At 40.7% G+C, this 14,676-nt stretch overlaps 1 protein-coding gene across 3 annotated transcripts in view; it reads right to left on the reverse strand.

Moving 5' to 3' along the window:
- Nucleotides 1-14,676, reverse strand: part of nfixb (nuclear factor I/Xb) — a 104,032-nt gene that overhangs the window by 75,408 nt on the left and 13,948 nt on the right. The gene's annotated exons all lie outside the window — the stretch shown is intronic.

Raw genomic sequence — 14,676 nt, forward strand, 5'->3', positions numbered from 1 at the left:
TGCCATACCATTTCCTATCTCTCCTGCTGCCATGCAAAAGAAGTCTAACCAGACTCACATTTCAACAACAAATTGAAAGCGGACAGAAATCACCACAAAAACACACTGCAATAGGAAGACAGACGGTCTGGTAGTTACCATTTTGCACTCTCATCATAAATTTGGCACAACGTTCAAAATGAAAAAGAATTCTCCAACACCACTTTTTTTCCACACTCACAAATGTACAGCAAGTGCTGGTTTGACAGGGTGTAAAAAATGTGCAGATGAAAAAACTTGAGGGTAAAAAAGATAATTAGCAGAAGATCTCAGGAATCTCCAGTTGTCCACAGTAAGCAGTGGAACAAAGTTAAACAAAACAAGATACCCCCCCGGGTGTTCTGTGGGTCACAGCGTAATGCCGCAAAGGATCGCTGGTTAAATCTGGGACGGAAAGACAAAATACCCAAATTTAAAGAGAAGAAAACTGATATTGAGAAATAATGGAAATATGGTAAAAAAAGAAATGGTGAATGGTATTTAAGAACAAAAATTATCTAAATATAACAACTGGAATAGACACACTTAAAATAAACACTCTTCTTTTGCGCTTCCCCCCCAAAAAGGAGGAAATAAAGCAAAAAAAATTCCTTGGCAAAGCGTAATTGGTAGTGGTGTTTGCTCAGATCTGTGGGCCCCGCGTACGACTCAGAGACACACACAGGCGGGGGGGCTGGGGAGTGCAGAGCACAGAATAGGAAAAAAAGGAGAGAACCGAATCAATGTTGGACGAGCGTGTACGACCGCTGGCAAAGCCGAGTGCTGCTTCTTTTTTCCCCTTTTCTCTCCAACTCTCTCTCTTTCTCTCTCTGTTTCTCTCTCGCCGTCTCTCGTCCTCTCCGCGTTCTTTCCCTAACCATTGCTTGAGCCTTTGCCAACACGAGTAGGGCCCACCTATTTGGCAACAAGATGCCTGTAGCCCAGCCAATGCGTTAGCTTCAAGAGCTGAAAGGGAGGGAAAGGAGAAAGGAGGGGGGGTTAGTGGCAAAGAGAGGGAGAGAGCCGGAGAGAGAATGAGAGAGGGAGAGCGAGAGAGGGAGAGAGGGAGAGAAAGAGTGTACGCAGTCCTGTCCGACAGTGCACAATTTGCCAAATCGACAAGTTCCTATCTGACACATTGGCAAAGTTCAGGGGACATGTATTTCTCGTACACCAATCCTAGCTACCCTCAGTCTGCTTCCATCTCCAGTATGGCCGCCATTGCCTCATCTCACTACCCCCACCCTCTCTTTCTGCTTGCGTAACGCCACCTTGGCACAGGATGGCAAGAGAAAACACACCGCTCCAAAATCCCACCAGACCCCACAACCGGCAGCTGGTCTTGGATTTACCACAGGAACAAAGAGGGGGAAACAAACCCACCCTTTTTCCCACCCTGAGAGAAGATGCATCAATGTAACGCTGGGTGCTTTAAAACCAAAGCATATACAGTACACTGCATGTCTATTACGGAGGGTAAAAGGAGGAACACCAACATATCGAATAGGCAAACGAGAAATACAATGGTTGGAAATGGGTACTGTTCCGGTACAACTGTAGCTATGGCACATTCAGCCCAATCTCATCAACACCAGTCCAAAAACAGGAGAGTCTGCAGATAAATCATTGAGCTTTATTTCTCAAAAGCCTCCAATGACTGTTTCGTCCATGTTTGTGACTAATAATGAGTGCCTTGCCTCCATGATGCATCTCTTTCTTCTACAACTGCTGGACAGTTTGCAGAGGCATCTGTAACGGTCTGAATAAGTGGATGTCTGATTGTTCTTTGGGTTGGGTTTGCAGGGTTCGTAATTGCCGTAAAATGGAAGAACGTCTCTATTTCTGGTCCACCATTTGCAACAAAGATGATATAAAACACATTTGTATTAGTGCACGCTCACTCTGTACTACCGATATAATCTAATCTCTAGTTAATATGCTGCAGTATCATGCACTATTTCTGCTTAATCTTAGAATGATGAAGACAGCATCACACCAGCATTTAGTAGTTGGCTTCAAGATGGTCTGGCTCACACCCATCAACTGTCACAATGCACAATAAAGGACAATATATCCCTGGGTTTCTGTTCAATTTCTGTTGCTTTCTCTAATACCCATTGTTGCAGAACACGATGAGCATCTAACAAAAGACAGACAAAACTGACATTAAAATAAGAGGAACATCTCAATTGAAGATACACATACTTTATAGGGTGAGTGTGTGTGAGTCTGTATGTGAGTCTGTGTGCGAGAGAGAGAGAGAGACAGGGAGAGAGAGAGAGAGAGGGACAGAGAGAGAGTGCTGAGCAAATGTACCTGCATACGTGCATAAAATACAAAGACTCACACACACAAAAATAACAGGATATTGATACAGGGAGAACAAAAGATGAGACACTATCTGGAAATCAAGACAATAACGGTTTAGGCCTTCATGAAAGAAAGGAGTGGTTTCCAGTACAGGGACCTAAGCAAAATAGACTAACTGCTAATGTTTTGTTAAAACCATAATCATCCTATGAAGCACTACAGCAGATACAATTTAATCATGCAAATATCCCACATTCAAAACTGTGATGTGGTTTTCAAGGTCCAATGAAGCCGTTTTTATCTCAATATTATATAAAGTACATTACTGTGATTGTTTTCAATTAAAATGGTAAAAATATATTTTTTTAAATTGCATCTTAGCAAAGAGCAATTTCTCATGCAATAATTTTGCTAGGGCTGTCTGGGAGTGGTCTAAGTGAGGAGGGGAAAACTGAAAACTAGCTATTATTGGCAGAGAGGTTTGGAGCTGTCTTCACACTGGGCACACACTGATTGAATCAACATTGTTGCCATTCCATTTGAATGAAATTATGTTGAACCAACGTGGAATAGACGTTGAGTTGACGTCTGTGCCTAGTGGGTTTGTTATTGGTCTATTAACTCATTTACCGCCAGGTGATGTCACATTGCAGGCCAAAACTCCATCCCACCAAATTATCATTATTTTCACAATTTCACAGTATTATTCCACATATTGTGGAAATATATATAAAACACAGATTTTTTTTTTTTACTGCACTTGTCCTTTAAGGTGTACAACCTTTATTGTCAGCAGTGCTCTGTTTCAATGATGATCTCCTACCTACCCACATACAATAACAAATAAAACCTCAGTAATTAGCTATATTTCTTTCCTACATATCTTCAGTATCTCCATCTCTTGTTTTGTTATTCAATAATCAATTATGTCAGCCAGCCACTGCTCCCAATGCATTTCTCTCTTTAGTAGCGGAATTTTGAAAACTGCAGCCTACCTCACCTCTCTATAAAAAATAAGCAAGTCCTATTTTCAGCCTCTTAATAGAGTAGGCAGCGTAAATCTGTGTTGGTGATTTATGGTATATCATCAAAATAAATCAATCACAGCACGTAGGGTGCCCACGTGGGTAACTGGGGGGCCCTGACTTGATTGGGTAACTGATGAATAAAAAAATTACAAATAAACTGCATAATAAATAAATGTGACTGGTCAAGTGTGTAAGTCAGGGGCTGGGTCTACTCTCAATATTCAAAATACACCAGAGAGCATAATTTAGCCACAGAGGATCAATAGTTTCTAAAAAATAACAGTGTATTAAGTGTTATCACAAGCGCATACAGGTAACTGCCAAAATAAAGGAAACACCAACATAACGTGTCTTAAAAGGGTGTTAGGCCACCAAGAGTTGCCAGAACAGTTTCAATGCGCCTTGGGATAGATTATACAAGTGGACCTAAACCATGCCAGGAAAATGCACCGCACACCAAAACATATACTTTGTATCCCTCATTTACTCAAGCGTTTCCATTATTTTGGCAGTTTTCTGTATGCCTACAATCTGGAAGGTCGCAGTTTGTGCAGCATGGGTGCCAAATATGCAGCTTGCTGCATTGTGGCCATAGACATAGAAGGGTTTCGGAACCTCTTACTCTGGCAATTTGACTGTTAAACTCATGGATACATTAGCAATGGCTTCCAGTCCTGATTTGAATGAGAACAGCCATGATTATATTTCTATGGCTGGTTGCGGCTGTAGGTTTGCCTTTTGCACATTTCAAAATACAATCGCAGGAATAATGTTCAGTTTGGAAAACAAATACCTACTGCTGAAAAGAGAAGACTACTCTCAACAACTCCCGATTACAGGCTCAAAATGGCCAGAAACAAAGACCTTTCTTCTGAAACTCGTCAGTCTATTCTTGTTCAGAGAAATGAAGGCTATTCCATGCGAGAAATTGCCAAGAAACTGAAGATCTCGTACAACGCTGTGTACTACTCCCTTCACAGAACAGTGCAAACTGGCTCTAATCAGAAAGCGGAGTGGGAGGCCCCGGTGCACAACTGAGCAAGAGGACAAGTACATTAGAGTGTCTAGTTTGAGAAACAGACGCCTCACAAGTTTCAACTGGCATCTTCATTAAATAGTAGCCGCAAAACACCAGTCTCAACGTCAACCGTGAAGAGGTGACTCCGGGATGCTGGCCTTCTAGGCAGAGTTGCAAAGAAAAAGCCTGCTGTTTTTATTTACAATTTACATGATTGGCCTAAATCTGCTGTTTCCAGCTACAATAGTAATTTACAAAATGAACAATGTCTACACTGTATTTCTGATCAATTTGATGTTATTTTAATGGACAAAAAATGAGCTTTTCTTTCAAAAACAAGAAAATTTCGAAGTGACCCCAAACTTTTGAACGGTAGTGTATATATATTGTACAATATTAGGAGGATATATATGAATTGTATATATATCCTCCTAATATTGTACAATCTGTTGTTGAAACTACCACAACACAAAAACCACATCACTGGTTAGAGGACAACCTGCAGAACACAGTCAGCTACAGTTTGGAATGTTGTATTTTGATTCGGGGGTCACCAAAACATAAAGAGAAAGGCAACACTGTTTTGTCAATCACTCATTGATTATCACATTGAAATCAATTTTGCGAGAGGGGGGATATGAGGTTGCACGCAGCAGTTGGAACCGGTTCAGGGACTAGAACCACAAACCGGAAAATAAAGAAATGTTTTGAGGAACAGAATCAGAACTGTGAACGAAAGTGATCTATACTGTTCCAAAACAGAACCGGTTAATAACGTTATTTTATGTTCTGGGCATTTTGCAACAAATCGCATATGCAAAGCACCTGTCACTCAGAAACGTATTCCAGTGTCTGCCTGCCAGCTGAAAATCTTTGCCAGTGTGTGTGTGTGTGTGTGTGTGTGTGTGTGTGTGTAGGCCCCTCCCCTCCGAAGAAGCAAAGTCTAGTAGCCTACTGACATTGCAAACTTGATTCAGAAATTAGGGAGAGAGAGATTTAATTAGAGAAGAATGGATTAACAATGTTAGTTAAGGATACTATAGTTATCACATTTCATATTGGATTTATTAAAAAGGTAAGACGTTTTTATTCTGGTGCCGCTCTGCACACACAAGCTTGTTAGCTAGCTAGTGAGCTGTTCCAATGTTAAGCCAACTTTCTGAAGTTCAAAGACATTCAAAGTTCCTCCATAGAAGCTGCTCCTCCATAGGTATAATTATGTGGGCCTAATTCAGATAATGCATGTCATAACAACAAGATGCCCAGCGCTTCAACTCAAGCCTCCCCATCCAACCACTCTCGTTCTCTCCCCACCTGCAAAATTTCAGTTGGATCTCACACACGACACATCTCGTGTCTGTCCAATGCATGTAAATAGCTTGCCCGCTCCATAGCAAGCTGCTCTATCCGCACTGATTGGTGAAGTAATTTAATGTTGAGCTAAATGTAAGAAAATGACGATTTCAGAGGTTTAAAAGGGGACCGAAAGGAACAATTTAAACCATTACGTACGCTTGTATAATGTAGTAACACATACTGTCCACATCATAGAAAGTAGCGTCATATACATGAATTAGATATGGTAAAACAATTCTAGATCTTAATTTAGGATGATAGTAAATGATGCAAACTCACAGGTTTTTTCAATAATCACATAGGCTATATTTCTCACTAGTTGAACCATTTAAAGATTTTTTTTTAAATGCTCCTGAGCACAATTTTAGCCAGGCGCTCTAAACTAGAGCATCCATAAAGTCTGTGCAGCAGGCTGAGCGTTTGGCATCCCTCATATAGAGACAGTCAAAATGCAGCACAAGGTTTGCTGCAAGTAGCTAGCACTTCTTTATGAATACAATTCATTCAAATGGTGCCAGAACACTTTACTGTATGTAAAACATTCTATTAGCTCTCTGTTGCAAATCATGTTAATAACTTGTTGTTTCAACTGACAAATCCATCCATGCATTGTGAGAGTAAAAACATAAAACCTATAGACCTTTAACATGAATAAAACACTAACAGTTATGTTGTTCACAGCTATATTTCTTAAACCATTTGAAAACCTTAGGGCCTAGGCCTCTGCCTTCACATTGGCAACACATGCTAGCCTACATTGGCACCATGTTATATTCTCCAATGAGCGAAGGTACAGTCTATGGATATCAATAATTGTATTTTTTAAAAGCTAAATGTGTTATCATACAGACATTTTCGTTAATTTACATGATTGGCCTACATTTATTTACTCACTCAAAGAACGTCTAAATGGCTCCTCTCAGGCTACCTGCTGAATTGCTTGAGCTAGCCCTGCCATTTTATCGCTATTTTCAACCAGTGTCTCAAATGGTTACCTTTGTGTCTCTCATTTCATTTATTTGCCATCATTTTCAATAACATGTCTGGACTGACAGGGAGCAGAAACATGCTGTGCGCACGCTCTCATTCAACGAAGACTTGACCCCACCTAGACCTGCTGCTCGTGACTGTTCCTAAAAGACCGCGAAAAACATCAGGCCTACAGACCAGTGTGAACTCTTAACTAACAACACCACGATGCCTTGTGTTACAACAAGCAGACAGGCCATGGTATGATATAGGCCAAATGCCACAATAGTGATTTCACATATTCACAGTAGACTACATTTCAAAATATGATGATCTAGCCTATTGAAAAACATTTCAAACTCATTAAAAGTAGTGAAGTTAAGACTTTGGCCAAGACAATTAAACATGCTGCCACTGTTTTTTCCTCGCGCGGCACTTACAATATTAATGCTTAAAGAGTGAAGACATCATCATAGGAGTCTGCCAAGAGGACGATGGAAATGAAGGAGCTGGAAAGACTGGTTGGCACTCCCGCCAGCGAGCCATTTGTGCCACTTTGTCACCGTCAGTAAAATCCAGTTTCAATTAATAATAGCAGAATAAACCCAAGCACCTACAAATAAATGCAGCTAAAAATCCAAACTGGCAGGCTAAAATCTACTAAATTTTACAGTACAATTGGTTGCATAAATATGTATAGGCCTAGGCCTTGCCTAGGCTGTATAGAAAGTGATTAATTCACGGATGGAGAATCTATTGAATGGCCAAACTCATTAGTAAACTATATTTCTCCCTGTAAGTGTTGGGAATAGTGTGCAAATACTTCAGTGTGCTTATAGGCCAGTTGAAATGTGTTGATTTGTTAATTCAAGAGAATATTGATTGGGATATGTGCCCTTTCATGGGAGAGCAATTGCCTATATATTTAGGCCTATTCAAAAACATGACATAAAACATGTTAATCAATAGCATACACACCAAATATAGCCCATTAACCTACTCAAAAACCTTAGTTCCAAGTTGTGCGAATATAATATTTTAGCAGAGGCGAATAGTCTGCACTCACATGGAACGTGTTATAGGCAACTCTACCTGTTGCCTCATACAAGTTAAACATGCAATTTATACAAAAATAAAGTGTTTCAGTTAAACAAATAAAATAATTCGTATTGTATTAACATAACAGAAAATGTTCAACGTGTTCAATGTTCAACGTGTTCAACTATATCCATGGAGAAACCCTTTTGGCCTTATATTTCTCGATTCTTTTCGCGTCTGGATGACAGGAGACCTGGCATGTGCAGATGAACTCTTTCACTGGCATTTTAAAAGAAGGTCTACATGGAAAATCAGGAAACATTGAACTCAGGGTTGACAATTACTCCTGAGGTGCTGACTTGCTACACCCTCGACAACTACTGTGATTATTATTATTTGACCATGCTGGTCATTTATGAACATTTGAACATCTTGGCCATGTTCTGTTATAATCTCCACCCGGCACAGCCAGAAGAGGACTGGCCACCCCTCATAGCCTGGTTCCTCTCTAGGTTTCTTCCTAGGTTTTGGCCTTTCTAGGGAGTTTTTCCTAGCCACCGTGCTTCTACACCTGCATTGCTTGCTGTTTGGGGTTTTAGGCTGGGTTTCTGTACAGCACTTCGAGATATTAGCTGATGTAGGAAGGGCTATATAAAATAAACTTGATTTGATTTAATTTGATTTGATAAATTAGACTGCTGTATAAATTAGTGTACATTTTTTTTCATTAAAAAAACATATGCCTGGTTTTATTTCAGACAGAATATAGGCTTTGCTTTCTACATGGATTGGGAGTTTCTATTATGTTTTAGTTAGGTCAGGACTATGTGTCAGTTTTTCCAATTTCTTGTCTATTTTCTTCATACATCAGTAGGCCTACTTTGGAAAAGTATTCCGAAGTTTAATCCAGAAAGTTGTTGCAAAGTGTGTTGCTTGTACATTTCACTTATTTTAAGGAACGCCAGCACCTGTATGCTACTGGTCACTTTAATAATGTTTACATACTGTTTTACTCATTTCATATGTATATACTGTATTCTACTGTATTCTCGTCAATGCCACTCCGATATTGCTGTTCTTAATATTTAGATATTTCTAAATTCCATTATTTTACTTTTAGATTTGTGTGTATTGTGAATTGTTAGATAATACTGCACTGTTGGAGCTAGGAACACAAGCATTTCGCTACACTTGCAATACATCTGCTAAATATGTCTATGCGACCAATAACATTTGATTTGATTTGATTTTGATAAGGAAATTCATAAGTATAAATGACATAGGCCTATGTCTTGGCTAAGTGTGCGACTTTCGTTGATATGAACATATTCAGCAAATTCACAGGCAGAGAAAAACTTTTAGGTTTGGGGAGATATGAGGTAATGAAATCATTTGTTGTAAAATAATTAAAAGAGTCCTTATGTTTTCGATTTTGATTGCTTCATACAGCGGGAAATTGAAAAGATAAAGGCTAATAATCGAAAAACCAACAAACACCTTTAAAATCCCAGAATGTGCTCCTTTATAGCCTAACTAAAATATATAATTTATACTCATATCACTTTTCAAAATCTAAACCTTTTTTTTCCGTTGTTATCTTCAAATCCGCAATTTTGTATGAGTTAAGCATTTATTTTATTTATTTCACCTTTATTTAACCAGGTAGGCTAGTTGAGAACAAGTTCTCATTTACAACTGCGACCTGGCCAAGATAAAGCAAAGCAGTGCGACACAAACAACAACACAGAGTTACACATGGAATAAACAAACATGCAGTCAATAACACAATAGAAAAGTATATGTACAGTGTGTGCAAATGAGCATAATCTATGGTGACAAAATATTAACAATAACAGAATAACAGAACTTCAATAAAAATGTAAATGAGGTTTACACCCCATTTTCACACAATTTTGTACGAACCTGAAGAGAAACCTCATTAGCATAAACATTTAAAGAATTTGTTCAGCGACATAATGTGAAATTTGCTTTTGTATAATCATTATCTGCATTGAACTTCTTGTAAATCTTCTTAACACAAATTATCCAAGACTAGGGGAAAGGGAGCAAAACACTCACACCTCGTCGAAGCACTCCTTTCCAATTAACTCCAACAAAAAGTGTAAATTAAATTGAAAAAGTTTCAAATAAGCCTTTAAGCCATTAAGACGTTTTTTTTATTGTCTGATTTAGTGCAAACCTACACCAAGACAGCAATGAAACGTTCTTTGAAAACGAATAGGCAATGAGTGCAGGCAGCACAACTTTGAGTAAACTACAGTAAATTAAACCTTTGCTAATTTACGCGTTTGACAACCATCCATTTTTCTTTTAAAACATTTAGTAGGCATACTTGTATGCCATTTGTGTGCATCGGATACAGAAGGGTTTTATTCGTTGGCTTTAGGAAAACATGGACAGCGATGTCAGGGGGTGATGTGTTCCACAGGGCGTGCGAGTCCCTGTACGCAGAGCAGAGGTGAGCACAAAAAGTTTGCAGCAGCCTATTCTCTAACTTTGAGAACAGACGAGTGGTGTCATTGTCATTACTTGCTGGATACCTATATGGTGAATCATCCACTTGAAACACAACGTTTGTTTTTCTCTCACACCGTGAGAGTGGTGTGGAGAGGTCTCCAATGAACACCTCTGCTACTTTAGAGATGGCCATTAGCAGAGTTGACGACGGGGAGGGACTCTACATTAAAAGCATTTACAGAAGAGGCAGGTATCCTATCAGTGATCCTGCGTTAGCGACATGTGAATAATACAAATTCATAAAGGTAATCAAACAATGAAATTAAACAGTGTATCTGTGTTTCCAATAGCAATATCAGGCTCATTATCCAACATTATAAATGGACACTTGACTAAGGTCAAGGCCAGATAAGATATGCGGTTGTCGCAAACGTCAGGCAGGCCCATCCCATTAGCCACAGACATCAGTTCAACGTCTAATTTTAAATTACATTTGGTTGAGTACGTGAATGCTCTATTAAACCAACAAAAAACATAGGGTAAAAGTAGGGTGTAAAAAATACGAAATTCCCTTACGTTGATTACTTTTTGCAAATCCAATCAGTTTTCCACGTTGATTCAACGTCATCACATTGAATTCATTATTTTATTGAAAGGACGTAGAAACAACGTTGATTCAACCAGATTTTGCCCAGTCGGATAGGTCAATAGCAGAGTAAAGGAAATCGATTGCAATCTCTATAAAACATTGTGGTAAAAATGCAATCATCAACTTTCCGTTACTGTGTTCTATGCAATAATTTCACAATGGCCTTGCTTAAAATGAATAGGCTTTCCAAGGAAGAATTGCGTCTGACGAAGGAGTGGCGGACCCTAAAATACTGCCCAAAATGCATTTTTATATGACATTTCTAAATCATTTTCAAAAAAGTACAATTCAACTGAATACATTAACAACATTAGGCTAATAGGCCTATATTTTGATAATAGATGCATTGCAGTATTACACGTTTTACAACAGAATACAATTGTCTAGGATCAATGATGATGCATAAAAATGTCTCAGAAATGTGTTTGCCAAATAGAACAATCTGAAATGTTTCTGACCATACAAACAACAACTTAGTCTTCCGTCAGACAACCAGACAACCCATTAACCATGGTAGAAAGATACCTGAGCAGCACAGGCCTCATTCTCATCTCATTAGACCAATTATGCCACGGTCTGTCTGGATAACCTGAGAGCCTGTCTCTTCATTAGAGAGATGTGGGCCTTGTGTGGCTCACTGCTGTCCTCCCCTGACCAGCTGAGTGTCCCTGACCCTGGATGCTGGCAGACCCTGACCCTGCCGGGCCACACAGAGTAGAAGAGGTAGGGCGGGCGGCAGTGGAGGCTTAGTCAGCCAGGCCAGGCAGACACATGCAGCAGCTCCTGGGTGAGTGAGAGACACATGGCCGCAGGGGGGTGCCATGCCAGCCCAGGCACGTAGGCATGCCAGTGTACTAACACACCATCACTTCAGGGACATCCAAATTATATGCACAGACGTATGTGCAAATATGTACATGTAACCTAAGTAGTAAGTAAGTAAGCCTTGTCAGAGCCAGAACGACCCATAGGGCCGTTACGTACATGTAACATATAGACCCTAAATGACCAACACATCCACAGACATGAACGTCATATACACAAAGTGGCATATACACTCAAGTTGCCATTCATACAGGCTTTGCCATTCACAGAGGGTAGTAGGTGTGCGTCCTTGCCTGGCTTCTGCCACAGGTAAGCGTGTCAGTCTGGTCTGCCCCTTCCCCCGTTGGCATGCCCTCCTTGGGTTCAGTCTCTACACAGCTCTGAGGGTGCAGGTGAGTAAGGGACAAAGGCTGCATATGCCAACACTGACACTGGCACACTGACGTCAGTCAGCACGTTCTCCCACGCACCCACACCCCTACTTTCCTGTTGATATCCTCCGAAGTCCTGTCAATCCTCTGTTTTAACACATTCATGTCTGTAAGTACCAGTGCCATACATTCACCTCCCAATACCTCACTATCAGCTACCGCATCTGGGTTAAAATGTATTTCTGTCGGGATTGAGGACATAGGCTAAAGCTCTACTGAGCCCCCCATTTACCTCCAGTGTTTTTCATTGTGATTAGTGTAGGCTACAGTGAGAGTACAGTGCTAGCCTCGTAACTCTCCATTGTAATCAGCGTAATCAATTCTGTTAACCATTAAACCAGAAAAATAAGGAGAGAGTGAAAATTCGACTTAAAGGGAAAAAAAGCAAAACCCTCCCCACAATCTTACTCTCTCTGTGGGCAAGCAAGTGATGTGTAAAGACTTTTGAAGCGCAGCGCTAGCATTCGTTGTAATTATCTCAGTTTACAAACCAGCGCGTTACTATGTGTGAACAATCTGCAAGCAATTTGTGGTGGCTGCATGCTCACAGGCCCAGGGTTGGCCGGGGAGCCATCAGAGGGAGGCACGAACGGCATATACCGGCCCCACGCAGGGTCGTCACCTCACAGCCACGCCACGCAGCTGCAGGGGCTAGTACTACCTCCACCTCTCCTTTCCCCAGCCCACTCTACAGTACCACTGACATCTATATCACACTGCACTACCACATAGTTGACTGGAGTACTCATGAAGCGGTGTTAGATATTGAGGTATGGTTCCAATGGACTCCCCAGAAGATTTATCTTGAGCTTAAAAGATCAAATCAAGCCAAGGATCATTAAGAAAACAGCACCGGCCTGAATTAACATTAAAACGTTTTGGTGTGTCATGTCAAGACCTGAAACCTTTCTGAAAACATTGAGATCCAGGTGAACCCAATGATCTAAACCATTTTGTTTTTGTAATGGTGTACAGAGATATCAAATTGATATTATTCTGCCTTTAGTTAAAACACAGGCTGAAACTTGTTTCGTGTTCCAGAGAAACGATGGGATATTATTGACAGGGTGTGCAAGAAAATATTTTAAACAAATTTAGCAATACATGAGTATGTTTACATAGAGAATAATACTGATGATGGCTAATGATGTCATACTAGTGAGTAGACCCTTTAAAACAGGTGAGAAGGCTACTGTACAGAGGACAAGGCATAGCAGTACAAGGTCTGACTTCATGAGGGTGGCAGTAGTAGCACTTGAGATTTCCACTTGAACCTCATCACATGCCCTCCCCCCCTCCTCTCCTGTCCCTCCTCTTACCCCTAGCCCCACGCCGCTGTCTAGAAAGAATGTTTAGTTGAATAGGGAAACCACCGCCCTGCTTTCAGTGACGGTGCTGGCGGCTCGCCGTGCTGTGACAGGCTGGCTGACTCTGCACCAAACAACATGTTTATCTCCTCAGAGAGCCGTCGATGGGCCGCAGCTACCCAGCGTCTGTCGACCTCCATTAAGAAACACTGAACCTCTGGAGGACATGATTACACTAAAGGAAGGACTGTTTAGCAATCAGTTCTGGCGTTGTGAATTGAAATTGAAGTGTATTGATCACAGAAAATAACGTCCACAGTTCCATTCACCAATTAAATCTCAATTCATCTCCTTAAACCCTGGTAACAATCCGTCAAACGATGGTCAGCGAGGCTAAAATATATGGCTAATGACAATTTACTTGGCAGCTCACTGAATATGTCCGTCACAAAAAGCAATGTTGTTTTCAGAGATCTAAAGTATTTTTTTTACTTGATAGGGCCTGATTTAATTCATAGCACATTGCCTAGTCTGTTATCTCTATGGCCCAATGCATGTAGTTGAGAGAACTTTAATTTTTATGAGCAATGAGTCACTCATTCCAGAGCTCAGAGATCTCAACAACGTGCCACAGTCTAAAAAGAACCCACTACATGTCCTTTTGATTCAGAATCTCAACACTACATGAAAAGAGGGATCTCACGTGCATGTGTTAACTTGCTGCTTAACTAAGCTAATGGGCTTTATTCCACTTTCAAACAGTGCAGGATAAGAAATCAAAGGGATGTCTAGTAATTAAAAAACACATATGCCCCGAGAGTACAGTATGACGCATCATTACAGTCTCCGTCGTAACTACAGGCTTTATGTGTAACAAGCTAGTCATACCCAGGGACAGAAATAACAAGCCCATGCTAGATAATCGTCCCTTTCACTCTCTACTACTATGACATCATCAGTAGTGCAGCCAGTGCGGCTGCAGCATTGTGACTCTGGGGTCCTCTCTGATTGAGCCAGACCCGTGGAGTGTTGTCTGTGGGGGCGGAGTCCACTTTGGACTGGGCGTATTTTGATTGGAGGGCAGGGAGAGGCCACCAGCAAATGGCTCGGTCTCCTTGTCTGTTTTGTGGTCCATTTGTCTTGAGGATATATTAATGCCTACGCAGTAAATTAGCATTTGGTATTGCATTGGCTAGGTATGGGTAAGGCAGTAGAACTGTCTGGACCAGGGTCTGCTGTGAACCCATGG

The sequence above is a fragment of the Salvelinus namaycush genome, chromosome 3 (assembly GCF_016432855.1).
Source record: "Salvelinus namaycush isolate Seneca chromosome 3, SaNama_1.0, whole genome shotgun sequence".
Taxonomy (NCBI): domain Eukaryota; kingdom Metazoa; phylum Chordata; class Actinopteri; order Salmoniformes; family Salmonidae; genus Salvelinus; species Salvelinus namaycush.